Genomic DNA, 20,360 nt, shown 5'->3' on the forward strand with positions numbered 1-20,360 from the left:
TATTATTAAATGATATTTGGCATAAATAAGTTCCAAAAAATAAAAATCTCCACAGTTTCCCCAAGTTTCCCACACTCGGGAGAAAAAATACATAGGAGAAGGTTGAAATTTCTCATGTTTCGGTCGAAACATGGGAAACCTGGTCGAAACCTGTTGAAACGAGGTCGAAACAGGTGATTTTTTAAAATCCCCTAAGGTTACGTTTCGACTTGGGTCGATACCTGCGAAACATGCAAAATTTTTGCTTGAGTTCTCGATCCATGCTCTCTTAGGTCAGAAATCAAGAAGATCCATATCTCACCAACCAGCCGTCAGAACTTTATCATCTTTAGGGGTTTTTGTACCCTAAGTGGGACCTTCCATCGACCTGGTTTTCAGCTCAATCTGAGTTGCCTATCTCCAGCCGTAGGTCACACTCTCTTGACCCCTGCGCAGGTCACTTTCTCTCTCCTTGGTTTCCTTTTTAATTGATATCAAGTTAGCTGGTGAGTTATTTGTCTTATTTGGTGTATATTGTATTGGGAGTAGTTCTCTTGAATCTACTTCTACATTAAATGAGAGTTAGAATTCCATCTACGGAGATTTCGCTCCATCCAAATATAATTGCTGGTGGCCACAGAGGCAAGCTTCCCGACTGTATCACATATAGTAGATCCACCTAATGTCATGTCAATCCATATCTATTCTCTAGACAAGGGGAGGATGGTCTTGCGGGATGGCCGAACGGAGTTGAGAACCTTCTTCTAAATTAAAGTGGAGAAGGGGCAAGAGAAAAAAAAGATGATCGGCATCTTCAGTGCTATTCTAGCATAAACAACAAGAGAGGGAACCTAAATGTGCCTGTAGTTTAGGAAAGATTGGGTGGAGAGGCAATTGGATAGTGCACGCCAAATAGTGAAACTATGGTGGGCAATATGGCCTTTGAACCAAACAGTGTTGTGCCAAGGAATGAGGGGGTTCTTGATACGAATGAAATCCCAAACTGGGCCAAAGGTTAATGAACCTGAAGAGGAGGGCAACCAAAGGCCCTTGTCTTCCCTCCCACGGTGGCCCAGAGGAATGGGTGGAAGGGAAGACCAAAGGTTGGCATGGGGGGGGGAGAGGAAGGAGGAGACCATCCATTAAGGAAGCGGATGGAGGAGACCGAAGCAGGTTTAGGCAGCTCAGAGGAGTAGACTCTAGGGAGACCATGTTGAGGGGCATACAAGAGGGGTGCCAAGGGTCAAACAGTAGAGAGGTGGAGGAAGTTACCAATGACATATGAGTGGCCATGGAGGGCTAAAGGTCTGAACTAAGAATTTTGTGCCAGATCTAGGAGGCATCAGAGGAGGGGCAGATAGAATAATGGGAATCAATTTTTTGGGGAGGAGTAAATCCTAGACACTCAGATGCTGTGGTGCTTGGAGGCAATTTTCCAGATCAGCTTCAGGATGCCCACTGAGTTGGTATCCTTAATAAGTCTCAAGCCTAACCACCTTCAGCCTCAGGACAGTAGACTTTAGACCATCTCATGGGGTGCAGGAATATTGAAGATTCGTCTCCTTTCTAGAGGTAGGATTAGAGAAGGGAGTCAATGACTTTGGAGGCGGCAGTAGGGGGGCCAGACCAGTAAAGGTACAAGGATTGGAGGACCAATTTGATGAGGATAAGATAACTTGCGTAGGATAGGAGCTTCTTTTCCAGAGTTGGAGCTTTTTCCTGATTGAATCCAGGATGGGAGAGCAATGGTGAGCGGTGAGCTTGGAGGAGATAAGAGGCAAGCCAAGGTATTTCACCTAGAGAAGAGTCCAGGTAGAAGCTAGAAATAGCAAAGAGCAGGGCCTGACAGGCATCATAGACACCGGAGAGAAAGATGTTGGATTTGAGGAGGTTGATGCGAAGTCCAGAGAGGGATTCAAAAAGGTGGAGGGAGGACATAATTGTCACACCTTGCCTCACATTAGGCCAAGGTATGCGGCACTGGATACCTTACCGTACCAGTCAGCCTGAACCACTAGGATCTAATGTAGAGATGAACTTAGACAAGTACAAAATCTTCTACTAAATCAGAGTACGCATATAAGGGAAATTTTATATTTTACATAACCCATGGTGATCAATCTAAATGATAAATAATAATTATAGACACAATTGAATTATAACTCACAATTACCATCATATAATCACATCTTACAAGCATAATAATTAAACCTTAAGGCAAAGGAAATCCCAGTCTGTCACACCCTGCCTTAAATTTGGCCCAGGTATGCGGCACTGGATACCCACATTTAATCAGCCTAAGCCTCTAGGATCACAGATGCAGTATCTTAATTTCACAAATGCCATCAAGATCACAACTAAGATCAGAGTACGCTAATAAAATCATATAAATAACACTGGTGATGTACTAAAATGATAAATTACAAAAAATACCAGATTCATTTGTTAATAACCCACAAATGTAATATTTACAATCTTACATATACCTTCAATATATACATCAATAGAAATAATTGAATAATAGCAGTGAAATCCATCAATAACCTAGTGTCTCATAGACACAAGCCTTACAACTACCACCGAAGTCCAATCCTGCCTTGGCACTGGTTCCACCATCTAAAAAGAGTAATCAATGAGGGGTGAGCTTCACAAGCCTAGTGAGGGGTGAGCATGCAAGCACACACAACATCATGACACCAACACATTCACAGTAATATCCACAGATGCATAGCCACATGATCCATTTTAATTATAATTATCCATTCTAATTACAAAGTCTCAATATATATGGGTATAAGTGCTATAGGCAGCATAGGTGGTATCCCCTTCCCAGTACGTCGGGCCTCAGAGATATAAGCTAGCTAAAGTAGGAGTCTGCCAGTCCTAGAAAGAGCCTCGGTCCCCCAGCCAACCCCTAAATAGTAACCCCTGATAGCCATGGTCTCGGAAAGAACCTTGGTCCCCTATATTGTTCGACAGTTATGCGTACAATATGTCGTACCATACTGCATAGTTGTCACGGCGTCGCCAAGGCAGTGCCAAGGCGCCCCGACGTTTTGGAGAGGGCAAATCGATGGACCGATTAGTGTCACCTTCATTAATCTACCGCCAAGGGTTGTATGGCATCGCCAAATCGTCCCCAGCCACGATTTATGACGTTGTACACATAAATCGATCGCCATTTTTTTTTTGAAGTTGTTATTATTAATTACTAAATTGATTCTCTTTCTAACAATGTTATTGGCAGGTGTAATTGAAATGTACAAATTAATGCTACATGGGATAAAAGTGTAAATTAATAAGTTGTACCAATGAAAAAGAAAAAAAAAATCTAAATTAAGACCAAAGAGACAAGTCGCGACTCCGACTCTCTTCAACCCTCCAACCCTAAGTCTCAAAGTGAAGACCGAAGACTCCCTTCAACCCTTCAACCCTTATTTTGCTCTGACTATAGCTGCTCCTGCTCCAGCGTTGCTGTTCCCGTGCTCCGACGAAGATAGGTATGTTCAACTCTTCTTTTCTTCTATTCTTCTATTCTTCTAACCTTCATCTTCCTTGTCTTTGGTTTTCAGTCTATCGACTCTTCTTCTCTTCTTCTAACCTTCTTCTTCCTTGCCACTAGCTTCTTCTCTTCTTCTTTTCTTCTCCTCTTCTAACCTTCTTCTTCCTTGACCCTATAGAGTCTGGTTTGTTTGACTCTTCAGAGTCTTCACCTCTCATTTTTTCTTCCCCATTTTCTACTACTAAATCAGTAATCAGTCTCTTCTCTTCTTCTAATCTTCTTCCTCTTCCTTAGATCACTCACATAGAACATAAATCTTTCTCTGTTCTGATCTTATTTTGCTCTGACGATAGTTGTTCCTGCTCCGGCGTTGCTGCTTCTGTGCTCCAGCGAAGATAGGTATGTTCGACTCTTCTTCTCTTCTTCTAAACTTTTTCTTCCTTGTCTCTGGTTTTGAGTCTATGGACTCTTCTTCTCTTCTTCTAACCTTCTTCTTCTTTGCCTTTGGTTTCTTCTCTTCTTCTCTTCTTCTCCTCTTCTAACCTTCTTCTCCCTTGACCCTACAGAGTCTGGTTTGTTCGACTCTTCAGAGTCTTCACCTCTTTTTTTCCCCCCCTTTTTCTACTACTAATCAGTAATCAGTCTCTTCTCTTCTTCTAATCTTCTTCTTCCTCTTCCTTAGTTCACTCACTCAGAACAAAAATCTTTCTCTGTTCTGATTTCCTTGGTTTTTATTTTTTTATTTTTTTTGGTAATGTTGTATACTTGTATTGTCTTTTTCATTGATGCAAATTTTCTAGCAGTCATGGTTGTCAGATTGTGGTATTCAATTACCAGATTTTCCATGATTAAGAACCATGTTCTGTATTGTGGATTGTATTAATATTAAGCAAGGTAAGTCCATGTGCTAGGGGAAAAAGCCATTGTAATCTATTATATATGTTGGTTCATATAAATTTCTAGTTCTATTCTGTTGCAACATATTTTAGCAATGTTTCCTGTGAATCTATGATATATGTTGGTTCATATAAATGCTTTTACAAATTTATAATAATGTCTTGTTGGCCTGTGTGCATCTTTTTTCCCCCACTTGTCAATTCAATGTGGTCTTGTGCAATTATTGATGTAAGATGGAAGGAATCAATTTCTGTTATTTCTCAGCAATGTCTTTATCTTTTGATTTGGATGGATTAAAATACTTGTCTATTGTTTACATTCTAATGACTATTATATTTTTTCTTAGAAAATTGGGGAAATAAAAAAGTAATATACTAAATAACTTTAGAAAATAGGAAAAATAAAAAATGACACTTGGGCGATTTGACCGCCATGGCAACGCCATAATGGGTGATTCATCGTCAAATCGATTAGCCACCCCTCCACCACCTTGGATCGATTTGATGCCGTGACAACTATGCCATACTGTGCCCTCTCAGGATACAGTACGTCATATCCAGGCCTAGTAGTCCTCCGTGACCTACCACCGAGTGGGATTAGCCAATACCTTACCCCCTATTAGAAAGGGGCTATAGCACTGGGATGTGATCCTAACCATATGCATCTACATGCATCCATAACATCCAATTGCACATCCGTAGTCATAACTGTAACATTGACCTCTGAGTCTACGGTACCAAAAAGAACCTCGGCCACACCGTGCCTCAAACCATCATTATTACAAACATCACCACACAGCTATCATACTACACATCCACAAAATCTCGATCACATCAAAGTCGGTAAAATCATGCAACATGTGAAATAAAAGTTTTATATAAAATAAATCCAAAACAGTGTTCATCACATTCCACATGAGCATGCATAACTGAAAATATCAAAACATTCCGAAAAACAAATCAAACACCCACTCACCTTGTTTCCCGAATCACCGATGCGATAGATTCCCAAATCAGATTTACGTCCTCACCGGTGATTTTGGATCCTTTTCACAGTGTATTAAAATATTCATTAGTAGTAATCCTATCCCAACTTACCCATTTTATTTACAAACCCTGATTTTCGGGTTCTCATAGGATTTCCTTTACCGTACCATCTTTTATCCCTAACCTTCTCTAGGTAGGTGGACCACATATTATGGAATTTTTACAATGGGTCCCACACTGGGTTAGGGTACTCTGGGTCTCTCATACCATCACCTTGGGCACTGTGGTTCCGGGTACAATCCCTTCCCCTTAATTTTTGGGTTAAAATGATGTTAAGAGACCCAATTTACAGGTAGGGCCCACTGTCCTATGAAAATGGCCAGTTCAGCATTCTGCAACCCCAACTGGCAGGTTGGTGGTGCACAAACTGGCTGGCCGATCGAACCTGCCGGTTCCCTATTTCTGTAGAATTCGATTCTGCTAGTGACCCTACTGTGTACTGTAATGTTTGAATTGGGTTTAATTCCCTTTATGTGGTTCTAATTAGACATATGGGGTTTGAGTGTATGACTTAGGCCTTCCATTGACCCATATTTCTGGGTTCAATTGATGGTGTCTGGGATCAATGCCTCCAATTCTATAGAAATTGCAACACTTAGGTAAGGATTGGGACAATTCTGCAGAATTGGGTCATTTCCCTCATCTAATCCCTTAATTTAGGTTCGGGACAAATGTGTATAGACATAAAATCAGTATTCCAACCCTAACTGAAACTCATGATAGCATTCCAGGAAGAGAAATAATTAAATTATCATGGGAATAAAACCTGGAATGAATTCCTGTTCTAGGGCTTTGGTAAAATTTCACCTAATCCAGCCCTATTTTTGCAGAATTTCAGCTGACTCCCTTAATTTACCTACTTAATTAGGGTTGTAGCAGTAAAAAGTCCATCATTAAAACTATCTGCTACCTTCCATTACATAATTCATTGTTGGGAACATGAAAACCATAAGCTCTAGGGTTCACAGGGACAGCCTTTTGACAAATTTCAGTCCCTAACCCTTCCAGAAGTTGGGGCTTCTTTTACAGGGAAGTAAATCAACTGTTAGGGACTTGATTACAGTCCCAAATGAACTAAAATCCTAACCCTAACCCTAACATGCTACTACCGCAATTTATTCCCAATTTGCATGAATTCCTCATGAACAGCGAAAGCCCTTTGTTTTAGTGTTTGCAGGGATGGATTTACTTTAATTTACATCCCTGAACCCCTGCTGCATATAGGGATTCAGCTACAGGTATTGAATTCAATCCATAGGGACTCGATTTCAGTCCCTAATTTACTAAAACTTGTAACCCCAACTACCTACTGCTACTAACCTAATTAACTTCACAAAATAAAAAAAAGGCAACAACACTTACCTGGGTTCAGGCAGCCCCAAGTCACAGCTGTTGTTCCCCTTCTCTTTTCCTCTGCTGTTCCACCGTACTATACAGAAAAATGAGATGAAACAGCAGCTATTGTCTTCTTTTATAACTCAGCCAAAGGGTCCTTAAGGTCCATTTGGCTAAACATATTAATTCCTAAAATTAATTTTTTAAAACTAATTTCTAAAAATTGATTCCTAAAATTAATTTCTACAACATAAAACTATTTAACATTTCATTCCCATTAATGGACCCCACCAAAGGCTGACCTATTAGAGTGGATTTGATCAGCATTAGGACCTCTACATTGTGGGTGAGTGCGAGGCTCGGGGGTGTAGGCATGTGGGCCCCACACAGAAAAACAGATTTTTCATCTCTTCTGTTGCACAAGTGAATCCACCATAGCAAGGCGCCTATCTCCTGTGTCAGCTAGGTCCTGACTGAGCTCAATTGCTTCCAGTTTAAGGTGTTACACAGTCCTCCATCACATGTCTTATTGACACAACCTCACAACCTCACAACCTCACAACCTCACAACCATTGCCGAGTCTCGATCCATTCTAGTTCAGGTTCCACCATCTAAAAACATAAATCCACGAGGGGTGAGCTTCACAAGCCCAGTGAGGGGTGAGCATGCAATCACACACACAACATCATGATGTCAACACACTCACAGTAATATCCATAGATGCATAGTCACACGATCCATTTTATTTATAAATATCCATTCTAGTTACTAAGTCTTAATATGTGGGTATAAGTGCTATAAGCAACATAGGTGATATCCCCTTCCCAATACATCAGGCCTCAGAGATACAAGCTAGTTGCAAGCAGGAGTCAGCCAATCCCAGAAAGAACCTCGGTCCCTCAGCCAACCCCTAAATAGTAACCCCTGACAGCCATGGTTTCGGAATCCACCACCGTCATCGGTCTCCCATGTTGTCCGACACTCATGTGTACAATACGTTGTACCATGTTGTGCCCTCTTAGGATACAGTACGTCATATCCGGGTGTAGTAGTCCTCCGTGAGTCCGTGACCTACCACCAAGTGAGATTAGCCAATACCTTACCCCCTATTGGCAAGGGGTTATAGCACTGAGATGTGATCCTCACCATATGCATCTACATGCATCCATAACATCCATAGCATCCATATACGCATCTGTGGCCATAGCTCTAAGAGTAACCTCTGAGCCCACCATACTAGAAAGAACCTCGGCCACACCGTGCCTCAAACCGTCAATATTACAACCATCACCACACAACTATAATTCTGCGCATCCACAAAACCTCGATCACATCAAACTCGGTAAAATCATGCCACATGTGCATTATATATATATTTTTATACAAAATAGATCCAAAACATGGTTTCCATCACATATACATGAGCATGCAGAACACAAAAGTATATAGAAACACTCCGTAAAGTAAAACATTCACCCACTCACCTTGATAGCCGAATTTGATGCCTTTTCATTGAGTTCTCATCCACGTGTATCTTTTCCAAGTATTTTAGGTGCCTGATTAAACAATTAATATTTTAGGTTAGTTTTATTATCACTATCAAAGGACAACCCTACTTCCTAAACACCTATTGAATTCCCTTACTGGAATCCAAACTAACAGTCGGACAGAGGCATTAATTCCTGACCAAAATTTCTCCCAACAACTTACCTATTTAACCAACTTGGCTCCCTAACCCCTATGTAGGTCATTAACCTGATCCGCATAATCTCGGGTTTCCTATTTGTCTAAACAGACCAAGCTACATAGTACAGAGGTCATCATACACCCACTCGGAGGCAATCTGTGGGTTATTATAGACCTCTGCTGACTGGGCTGATTCCCAATGTAGTCTTTTTCCTCATTGTACTATTTTCTATAAAGGGGTGTGGTCTTACACTCCCTATATACATTCCCTATGGCAGATTCCTCTCAGCCAATTTAGTGACAGGTTTAGGCTATGAAATCCGTACCACAATCATCTTTACAAGGCTAAGTTTCACTAAGTACATATCTGTACGCCCCACCCTTGTACAGGGTGCATGTAGACCCAACCAATAGCCATATAGGGCTCTAAAACTCCAATCGGCAGGTATGGCCTCGCCCAACTAGCTGGCCGATGGAGCCTGTTGGAGCCCATTTTCCGCAGAATCCAATTCTGCCACTACTACTGCTATACACTATAAGGCTAATTGGTCTGCCCTTGTATGGAGAGTCTTATATGCTTATGTGGGCTAGTAGATTAGCTAACCTGGGTATCTACACATTCTAATTTCCAAAATTCCAGGATTTAGATGGGAATTTAGGTGTTTTAGCACAATTGAATCAATTCCCCCTCTTAAACACCAAATTAGAACTGTAATGATTAGGTTACAGTCACCAAAGTCCCATGTTATCTCCAATTGAGCTCCATACTTGATTTTTCTGAAAAGAATTTTTGATCAACACCTTCAAAAATCCAATTTTAATCCAATTTAAATTCTGATTTTGTTCTACTGCAGAATTCAAGCTACAATCAGCCTAATTCCCTCATCAATTTGCAGGAATTGACCCCAATTGCTGAAAGCCCTCTGTTCTAAGGTTTACAGAGATGGTTTCAAGCCAATTGGGTCTCAAAACCTTGTTAAATTTTTGGGATTCTTCTACTGGGAAGCTGATTAGAGCACAGGAATCTGATTATAGTCCTTGTATTGTCCTCGGTCATGTGATTTCCAAAAATGGGATTATGGTTGACAAAGCCAAGGTGGACCTCATTGTCAATCTACCACCCCCTAAATCTGTAAAGGACATCCATTCCTTTTTTGGGCATGCTGGCTTTTACAGGAGATCATTAAGGATTTTAGCAAAGTGGCTAGACCTCTAACTAACCTACTAGCTAATGATCACTGGCTAAGGATCAGCACTTTGAGTTCTCTAAATATTGTTTCAAGCACTTGAAGAAAGAGTTGACCACTGCACCCATCATCCAATCACTTGTTTAGACTGAGCCCTTTGAGCTGATGTGTGATGCGTCAGACTCTGCTGTGTACTACCAGGGCTGGGTTCCTTTGACTATATTCCATTCAGTCAAATACATTGCACTCATGCCAGGCTGTCGGTTGAAGGTCTGGCATGTTTTGGCAAGGGGTGGTTACCCTGCCCCCATTTCTCCAGCCGGGATGGCCTTGGTAATTAGCTTGATGGAGCTGGCCACCTAACAGTATGGCATTTGCACTTTGTGGTGACAAAGTGGGCCTGCACATACCATGAGCTATTTATTAGGACATTGTTTGCCCCTAGGGCAGCCATATGGGCCTATGCATACCATGATCCCTGTTGAATACGTAGGGTTGGTGTACATTACCTGCAAGTGCTGGCTAGTTCCAACATTCCCTTCCTGGATCATGATTCCTGCTTCCCTGCTTTGTTCCCTAAACCCTGGGGGTCACTTGAAGAGGCCAAGTTGGGGTTGGCCAAGTTACCTGTCCGAACAATTGGCGTTAAAAGTGCCATCATCTGATTGAACCTTTGGTCAATCCTATTGCTCATTGAATGGGATATTATCTAGTGCATATTCTCGGAGAAAGGCCGAAATGCCCCTTGCATGGCTGTTGCCAAGTGTCTGGTCACATCTTCGGTGGCTACTCCTAACTGCCCTCCAGAAGATGGGTTGTTTGCCTCAGGGTTTGGGCTAGAAGCTTCTGGGGAGTTTGGTGCTTGTCTTTCCTCTGAGTTTCTAGACTTGCTTTTTGTTTGGACTATATTTGTGAGGGTCCCACGGGGTGTGCCGAAAAGATGTTGGCACAAAATTCTTCCCTAGTGCGTTACGGTCAACTGGCCGTGCTGGGGATTGTTTGGGTGTGCCAGAATCCTTTCTGATCGGATTCATTAGTAGATCTGACTTTGATCAAACGATTTGAGCTCTTCTCCTGCCCCGATTGCTCCGGGGACTTTGACAATCAAAACCACCAATGGACAAAGGAGTAAAACAACAGTATATTCCTCCAAGGAAGTTTTGAATATTAGACACTAGAGTCCAATAAATGGTCGTTGTGAAGGAAATCTAAAATAAAACAGAGTTCTACTCTATATCTGATTCTAGAGAGTAAAAAGTAAACGAAATAAAGAGTTGAATTGCTATTGGGTTGTTGTATGATTGGTTGATTGTCCCCTTTTGGCGACCTGTTCTCCTTTATATAGCTTTTGGGTTAATTGGCTCTACATGTACGCCATTAGTATAGCTTGTGGGTTAATTGGCTCTCCACGTACACCATTAGCCCATTATCCCCATTAAGTTGGGTCTCCAATGCACTTATGAGACCTATCCCCGTGACCATGGCTTTTACTCACATGTCTCTAACTGTCCTCACGTGATGGCACCATGTTCCTATGGGTAACGGATTCCTTGAACCTTTCGGCCAGCCCATGTTTCTTTCCTATGTACGAACTGCCACTGTCACGTCATTGGGTGCATGTTTTCAAATTTTGGCGCCAACAAGATGTACTTTGAGCTTGTATTGGTTTTGTGCTTAGATCAAGGGAGCCAATAATTAGTTGGGTATGGTATTAAGCATTCACTTCATTTAGATCAATTTTTATTTGAAAAATACATGCACGGCATGTCATATCGCGCTCTTTCTTCTTCTTCTTTTTCTTTTCCCCCTTTTTTTTTTTTTGGTGGCTTCCTGGCATATGGGTCAGTGGCTATGTGACCATCATGATTCATGCGCATGATGATTGAGAACTAAAATATATATAGGTTTGATTGATCAGCTGATAAGATTATCTGGTTACCGGTGGAATATACACCATGAATACATTAAAAGCACCCTTTTCGGAATGTGAACTTCTAGGTTTTCACTCAGACTTTGATATTTGATATTTCTGGAAAATGTAGTTAAAATTTTCATTCTTTATGCATCTATTTATTTATGTAAAGATTCTGCAGGTGTTGAGAGGAGAGTTCTCAACTTAAAACTATGGTAGAAGGTTCTATCGGTCGACAACCTGATTTTCTTGTGTAGGATGTGCATCTAAGTTGGTGAGCCGAATGAATGGGATTAAGACCGAATTTAGTATCCTTACAGTGTACTCCTGGCATTTGTGTCTCGAATCAGTTCACCAAAGGATAAAGGGAAGGAAAACGGTTCTCGAAGCTCCTGGTGTGCGAAAGCTAGTTTGAAAAAAAAAAAAAAAAAAAAGTTTTTAAATGTTAATGGATGCACTGGGTTTATACTTCCCATTCTCTCAGGAAAATTGCATTACGGCACCCCCAAGATCTGGGTCTTGGGAAGGTTAATGGATCTTGAACAAGTTTGAGCTTGTGTGTGGGTGCGGGCTCGCGCACGAGTACCAGCATATGGTTCCACTTGTTCATGTAATAACAGTACATTTTCAAACAGTTTTTTTTTTTTTTTTTTTTTTTTTTTAATAAATGAAGTACAGTAAAATTATGAATTCATAATTCGGTAAAATGAATGATTCAGAGTAAAAGAATTTGAATGTTAAAATAACCATTACCCTCTCTCTTCCATTTTCCTCTGCCAAGTATAAATTAAAAAATTAAGAATGCTACTTGCTGCCGTAGGTACATACATGCCTAGACAGCAGGCGTAGAAAGACCGTCCTGCCCAACAATGCTCTCCCATAGAACTACCACATCTGAATCAAATTCTATCCACTGTCCATCCCCATATTTTTTGCCAAATAGATGCCTCAAATAAGTTGCAAATTTAGACTAAATCTCTCTGCTCATATTGTCCCTGAAAATCCCATCACCCAACGAGAAGTTACCTCGTGAGCATCCATCAATATTGCCATCTAAGTTGGTCTTTGTGTTGAGCTTTTGAAGAATCTTGGTCCTATATGGGTACAGTACGTTTTGATTACTTCCCTATTTATCTGTTTTCAAAGTCAAAGATGATATTCTATTACACCTTGGTTACATTCTCTTTACACTATGAAACAAATGTACCCACGTGCATTCACGTAAATTTTATTATTTTTTTAGATTGGTGCACATGAAAGTATACGAGTATATGATATATATATATATATATATGAAAGTAAAAACACACGTGCTTGTATAGACAAAAATTGCAATAAGGGTGATAAGTCTAATAGTATAGAGCTATCTATCCTTATTCAAACCAAAATATCCTAGCTTACGTGTAGTGTTTATAGTTAGTTGTCACAACCCCAGCTTATAATTTTACCCAATGACTAAAATATCAATAGCAAAAGAAACACGAATACAAAGATCACATAAATAGTTTGATAGAGAGAGAGAGAGAGAGAGAGAGAGAGAGAGAGAGAGAATGATGAAGTTGATGGTGGAGAAAGTGATGTAACAAAATTTGTTTCAAGGGTAGAAAAATAGGGAGAGATTTTAATACTGCATTATTTTTTAACATTTGTATTTTATTTATGTTTTTTGTTTTTGTTTTTTTTTTTTTTTTTTTTTTTTTTTTTGTTTTTTTTTTTTGTTTTTTTTTGGTTAAAATAATTTTACAACATTTGTAACTAAATAAGGTTCGGCCCAATTAGCAACTGAGTCTTCCATGCTTTTAAGCTGATAGTAAACCACCGTTGTTACTATCAGTCAAAACTAAACAAGTAAGATTGAGATTAAATTTTGTAAGCTATTGGGTTCTCTATATCATGAAATACTAATTCCTATGATACTACCATTGAAAATAGAATGAATTCGAACCATCATCCTCTTGAGGTATGGAATAATTTTCCACACCTCAAGTACTCAGCCTATTCGGCTAAAGACCCATATTTAAAATATAAAAATCATGATCAAAGAAAGAGGAAGAATACAAAATTGAAATATAATATTTCATAGCTAACAAAATAAATACTCTTTTTCTAGTACAATGCTTCTATTAGGGGAAAAACGAAGGTACAATTAAGAGTTGTGAATTTACTATCCTATTGATGAGCACATTTATGTGTAAAATCTAGGGTAGTAAAACCTGCATTTTACATATTTAGAGTGGAGCTACCTTGGGTTTTACTTTCTTTTTGTAGATTTTATATTTTCAAGGCCTTAAGGACTATCGGACTCTATATCTCCAATTTTACATATAAAGAGGTCCTATTTCTTTTCATGGTTGCAAAGAGGACGAAATTTTGAGTAAGATGGATGTATCCAATTAAAAGTACACATTCGTTTGGTCAACCGTACAAGTGATTATTTTTTTCGGGCCAGAAAAAGAATAATGGATCAGAACTGAACCGAGATGCAGAACCAGCCCATTTGCAGTTGTCCCAAAGGTACAAGGAATATTTCAAATACCAACAAGGATCGATGAACCACACCCTTAAGTGATTGAAGAATCGTTTTTGGTAACAACTACCTAGTGTAGTTGGTGAGTTGTGGTGTGTAAAATCCCTTCTTTATTAGGAGGTCTCAAGTTCGAACCTCTTGGCTATCATTTTTTTAAGATTTTTTTTGAAATATTTTCTCTCTCCTACTCATCACTTAAAGCAAGGAAATCGGTCAAGAGGGTTGTATGCAAGTTGAAGAGAAAAAATAGGAAAAAAAAAAGAAAAGAAAAAGGAAAAGACAAGGGCATGGATGGAATTTTCCATTAAAATAGAATATTGTCCAAATCCAAGCAAGAAAAATTGGCCAAGGGGGGTTTCTTGCGCAAGAAGAGAGAAAAATAGAATAAGGGAGAAAAAATAAGAAAAAAAAGGCATGAAAAATCGTGGGAGATTCTCTCTCCACATGTTTTCTCTTTCTCTTTTCTCTCTCCTCCACCTCATCAACAAGATCAAAAAAAAATTTTTTTTTTTAGAAGCTAAAATCGTTAGCTTCCCTTATCCATTCTCTATATAATAGAATCAACACAAGGGGAGGAGACACTTTATTCTTCTTCTAGGTTTTTTTTTTAGTTGCTCTCTCTCTTCCTCTTTCACTCTCTATAGTGTTAGTTCTTCTTTGTTTTTGCTTTAATCACTTTTGTAATATCTTTTTATTTCAATAAATGTAAGCACTCTTTTATTTTTATTCAGCCTTTTATGTTTATGATTTTTGCAATTGAGTTGTAATTTTTAAGTTATAGTTCTAGGCTTAGATCTAGGTGACAAGATCACGAGCCGTGGAGCATCTCTTTTTCAAGTTCATTTTTTTTCAAGATTTGTTTGCTCCAGGCCTAAAAATTTCAGATTTGGTTCATTCCATATTTGGTTTTTAGGGCTAGCAATATCTCAAATCACCCAAGCTTTCAAGTTCAAGCATTGATTCAGGTAGGGAGGCTTCTTCAATAGTCTTCGCTCCCCCCTCTCATTTCCTCTTCTGATTACCCTTTCTTTCTTAATTTAGGGTTTTAATTTTAGTCATTACATAATTGTTTTCCCTTTCCCTCAAGGTTGATGGCTAGTGTATGTGTTGTCTTTGCCCCTCCTAGCCATAGAACCATCATTTTATTATTTTTATTTTAATTGCCTCCCTTTCCCTAAAGCCAAGTAGAGTAACCCTTGTAAGAGTGACTCTCTGGTCAAGTAGGGATGCTCATATTATGATGCATCCCTCGGGCTATGTAGAGAAACCTACTTATGAGCCTTTCTCTCGCTTTATCCCCTTTCTTTTACTTTATTTTTATTTTAACATTTTTTTTCTTCATTGCTTTTTAATTGCGTGGGTTGTTTATTTTTAGTTTTTTATTTATTTAATTTTAATTGCGTGGCTTGCATATTTAAATTCATAGATGACGAATGGTTAGAACGTTATCTTAGATACATATGTTTAGGACGGTAGCAAAATTAGATCACAACCATTAATCAGTTCACTTTCGCATTATTAAAAGAAGTCAAAAATAAAAGTGGCTGCTCTCCCTGTGTTTGACCCGTAGCTACATTGATTCGTACACATGCGGTTATATTTTAAATCCTAACAAGTTTTTGGCGCGTTGCCGGGGAGATAGTTCCATGTTATTTTTTTGCTTTCTTTTGGTAAATTGGAGTGCTTTGTTTGCTTTGTTTTGTTTTTGTTTTTGTTTTATTGAATTCCTGAGAAGAACAACTTGCAATAATAGTTATATCGTTGGAGGTTGCCAAGCCTCATAGTTTGATAAAGACAGGTTTTGCCCTGTAGCAGTACCTTAGGAATTAACCTGAGCAACCCTGGATCCCTGCTGGTAAGCTCCAAAAATAAATTAAAAAAATTGTTTTTCTTCCCATTCTTTTGGGCCTGTCTTACTCTAGTTGTGGGTAATTTTCTATTGCATGAGTTTTAGGTGGATACGTAATACTATGAATTAGTTAGAAAGAAGATATCCAACAAGTAGTGACCCTATACATTTGCTCTCTTTAAAACCCTTGAATATGGGAGACCAACAGCAAAACCCTCCACCTAAATCTCTGAAAGATAGGTTTTACCCTGCTAGAATAGGCCAACCTTCCTGCATAATTCTACCAGAAGCCTAGGACAATAATTTTGAGCTCAAATCTCAATACATCACTATGTTGCCCCACTTCCATGGGCTGACCTCTGAGGATACATACCTATTTCTAAGGGAATTTGAAAAGGTATGTATTCTAATTAAGATCCAACAGCTTTCTGATGATGCTGTTAAGCTTAGGTTCATCACGTTTGCATTGAAAGACAAAGCTAAGAAGTGGTTGTATGAGTTACTCACAAATTTCATAACCTCATGGGAACAGTTCACAGTTGTCTTCCTTAAGAAGTTTCTAACTCACAAGACCAATAAGCTTAGAAGTGATATCCTTCAGTTTAAGCAAAAGTCTAGTGAGTCATTTTCCAAACTTATGGAGAGATTCAAGGATCTACTCTAAGAATGCCCACACCATGGCCTAGACTTATGGTGTAATATCCCGCTTCTTAAACCCGGTCTGATTTCGCGATTGAACCGGTTTAACCATGCAGGAACCGAGCCAGAGGATGTTAGAGCGGGTTCCCTATGGGCTATGATGGCACGGGTGACCTTAAACACCGACTGGCCCGACAAGTCCGAGCCAGTGCCAGAAGAGATGGGAGTGCCCAAACCGTGTACGTGCACCTACCATAAGGCTATGTACGGATAAAACAGGTATTATATCTGTATTTTAAGATATATACGTATGCTACAATGTATGCCTGAGGTGGGGTTTGGGCCGAGGTCCGAGCCCGGTCAAAATCCCAAGTTCTGACTCTCGGGTGGGTATGACAGGTGGGTACACCCACCCACCTGAGTGACCCATCCGACACTATTCACTTAATTAGGAATAGTATATAGGACTTTATGATTTCTTTTCTTTCCATTTATTACCCTCGTACGTTTGGTGAGAAAAGTAAAGAGGAGAGAGAAAAGAAAAGGGAAGAAGGAAGGAAGAGGAAGAAAGGAAGGATTTCCGTGGCGCCGAAGCTAGATCTTGCCACTCCGGTGCCGGGAGAGTAATCTTCAACTCGAGATCTACAGTTGGAGGTAAGAGAAGTTGGGTTTTATGAACGTTCACCATACCCGAGCTTTAAACCCTCGATTCGAGTGTGATTTCTTGAGATCTTGTAAATACCCTTTGAAATGATGAATCTAAGGTTTAATAGATGATTTATGTGTTGATCTTGAAGGATTTGAAGAGATATCGACAAGGTAGAAGGAGCATTGTGAGTTGGAAGTGATTTGGAAGGTTTGAAGTCATTCTTGAGCAAAGAAGGTAAGATGGCTCCCCTCACTTGAATCTAACTTAGATCTAAGCTAGAACCATCCTATAGGACTTTAAAGGTGTGAAGAATGGGTTGAGAAAAGCCCTATTTGGGTCCCCAAGGAATGGAGGAAGTTGAGAAGAAACTGGGGTTTTTCCGCCAAAACCGGCGGGTCCTACCGGCGGGTCCATACCCACCGGTCCAAATCGGCGGGTAGGACCGGTGGGTAGACAGCCCACCTGTCTGACCCACCTGAGTGGCCGGAATGTGATTTTTAGGTCCGATCGAGCCCAAATCGGACGTGTGACCTTCTTTCGACGTTCTAAACACGATTTTGACATCGGATTTCATTGATTCCGATTCTAAAGTGGTAAAGTACTAACCCGCTCAATTTTGTTAGGTTCACCAAAGCCTACCCGATTCGCTCCGGATCTCACCCGTACCGAGCGGGACTCCTTGTACGCTACAAGTAAGTGGAGAGTGGACGTTTGGCCTTGTTTCAAGGCATTTGTTTGGCATTCATATAACTATATCTAATTTAGTCATGCCATCATGAATATACTATATAGATTAGTCATTCCTCACATTGATGTGCATATATGCTATGTTTACTTTTCAAATGCAAATTGAATGAGATGTTATATGTCGAATGTGCACATCATGTTGCATAATGCATTGATAGACTAGATGCCGTGGTCGGCTTGAAAACGAATGCATTGGTGGCCCGTGGTATGGGACACGGAGGCACTATGCAGTCGTACTACATATAGGAGAATGCGGTATTAGGATTCTCACCATCCCGTGCTACGACCCTTCCCAACAGGGGTTAAGGTGTTGGGTTGCCATTTGGGGGGAAGCAGGGGTCGCGGTTGTGGGACACTGTGGCGGTTAGGCATTACGCCCGGCGAGTCATGTAGGACAGTCGGTAACCCCGGTGGTATTTCAAAAGGGCCAATCGTACTGCTTTTAAATTGCTGGAGTCAGCACTGTCATTTAATTTATTTACATTTCTGTTGAGAGCCGGTGGACGGCATTGTCTTTATTTTTCCGAGTACTCACGGTGGGCCTTCTCCAACAGCCTTATGGGCGTATCGCGGGAGGGAGTTCGCGGCTCGTACCCGGAGTATACGCGCACTGTGGTTGTAGTAGCACTAAAACCAAAGACTTAGTAATGTTGATTAGGTGTATGTGATTTAAAATGACTTGCATGGCATGTAGTGCATATGATGTGTTGTGATGTGTGGACTGTTGTGTGTGGTCCACCTCTCTACTTTCTGAGCTAGTGAGCTCATTCCACGTGTACACCCCTTTTTAGATGATTTTGCAGGTCATGCATCTGAGGAGCAGGGGGTGGGTCCCACAGTCGAGTTTCCTGAGGAGGACTGGTGGACCCCTGAGGAGTTTGAGCACGGCGTAGACTGCGCGTGTGAGAGCTGTGCTGCGGGACAGCGGTTCTGAGGTCGAGCTGAGCTCCAGCCTTGATACCGAGCCGAACTGTGTACTCTGATGATTTGATGATTTCCTATATATATTTGATATTTGAACTTCATTCTTTTGTGTATATATCATGCCTACGGGCCCAAATGTATATAATTATTGTATCACCATTTGGGTATCAAGTATATGAGAATTATTTACAGGTAAAAACTTAGTCTTCCGCTGATATGATGAATTGATGTTAGTGTGTGTATGCTGTGGTGGAATACAGTATCTGATGATCCTGGCAGGTTTGGGTTAACCGGTGTTAACTCGGTCACCGCTCCGGTTCAGGGTGAACGGGGTGTGACAAACGGAGGTATCAGAGCGTGATGCTCTGCTCCACTCACAGCATACCATTAGAATCCCGTAGATTCTAAAATAGGAAAATGGGGTTGGACTAATATAAAAGCTTTAAAGATTTAAAAGTCAAAGAAAGAAAGTATAAAAGTGGGGTTATATTATAAGTTGCATTCATGGCATGCGTGAGTGTAGATAAAAGGTGATTAGGATGGTACTATAACCTATAAAGTGCTATTTTGACGAAATTTCAGCAGCATAACGGCGTAAAATGGGATTTCCAAAAATTTTACACAAACACCTGATAAACAACAGATAATAATATAACAAAAAGTACAGATAGAAAAATCACATCACCACAAAACTACACGGGTACTCCACATATGAAAATACCACAAAATCCACTATCCAAAGATATTTTATTCCATAAATGAAACCAGTTCAGTACAGATACAAGGAACGAATGAATAAATATACAATGTCTACAAATAAAGAGAAAATGGGTGAACAGTTGGGTGGGGAAGCCAAGCCCTCACTGGTCGTCGTCATCGTCGTCGATGATTACCACGTTCGCTGGAGGCCTGGAGTTAACGTCGAAGCGGTGATCGTAATAATCGAACCTCGCGTTCACCACCTGTACCTCCCTCCGAAGCTGGCCATAGTCTACTGAGATAGCATTGGCCCTGGTGTCCAAGTCCTGACCCAGCCTACGGAAGGAATCCTCCAAGGTGGTCTGCCTGGAGGCAATCTCGTCCAGCCGCCTCAGTATCTGAACCTGGCCATCCTGCAAGGCCCGCATGGAGGCTGTCCTGGCCTCATAGTCGTAGTCACCACTCCCAGGTGGTGGGGCTCCATATGGTGGGGCTGCAGCTCCGGAAGAACTAGGACCCGGACCTCTCGACTCCTGAGGCGCCCCCTCAGGAATGCTGCCATCCATCAGATCCTCCTCCTCGTCCTGAGGAACGTAGTCCTCATCCTCCTCACTGGACTCCTCCTCCATGAGGACATCCTCTATAGGGGCAGCCCTCCTACCCCTACCTCTCCGAGTTCCTGATCTAGGAGGTGAATCCATGAGGGTATGGAGACTCATCTTCAAGAGGTTGCTCCGATCGAACCTATCAGCCGGAGTCTTCCCCTCCTCTCCGCTCAGAT

General features: G+C 40.7%; 1 long non-coding RNA gene and 1 other non-coding gene across 2 annotated transcripts; both read right to left on the minus strand.

Moving 5' to 3' along the window:
* Positions 1-2,348: 2,348 nt before the first annotated feature.
* On the minus strand, positions 2,349-6,847 carry LOC122088625. Its single transcript, XR_006143106.1, has 3 exons — positions 6,787-6,847; positions 5,354-5,423; positions 2,349-2,595 (listed from the first exon to the last, which is right to left on the minus strand). It is a non-coding gene; the product is annotated as an uncharacterized LOC122088625 (long non-coding RNA).
* Positions 6,848-16,498: 9,651 nt separating this feature from the next.
* Positions 16,499-16,605, minus strand: LOC122090222. Its single transcript, XR_006143463.1, has one exon. It is a non-coding gene; the product is annotated as a small nucleolar RNA R71 (small nucleolar RNA).
* Between the last annotated feature and the right edge of the window lie 3,755 nt (positions 16,606-20,360).

The sequence above is a fragment of the Macadamia integrifolia genome, chromosome 9 (assembly GCF_013358625.1).
Source record: "Macadamia integrifolia cultivar HAES 741 chromosome 9, SCU_Mint_v3, whole genome shotgun sequence".
NCBI lineage: Eukaryota > Viridiplantae > Streptophyta > Magnoliopsida > Proteales > Proteaceae > Macadamia > Macadamia integrifolia.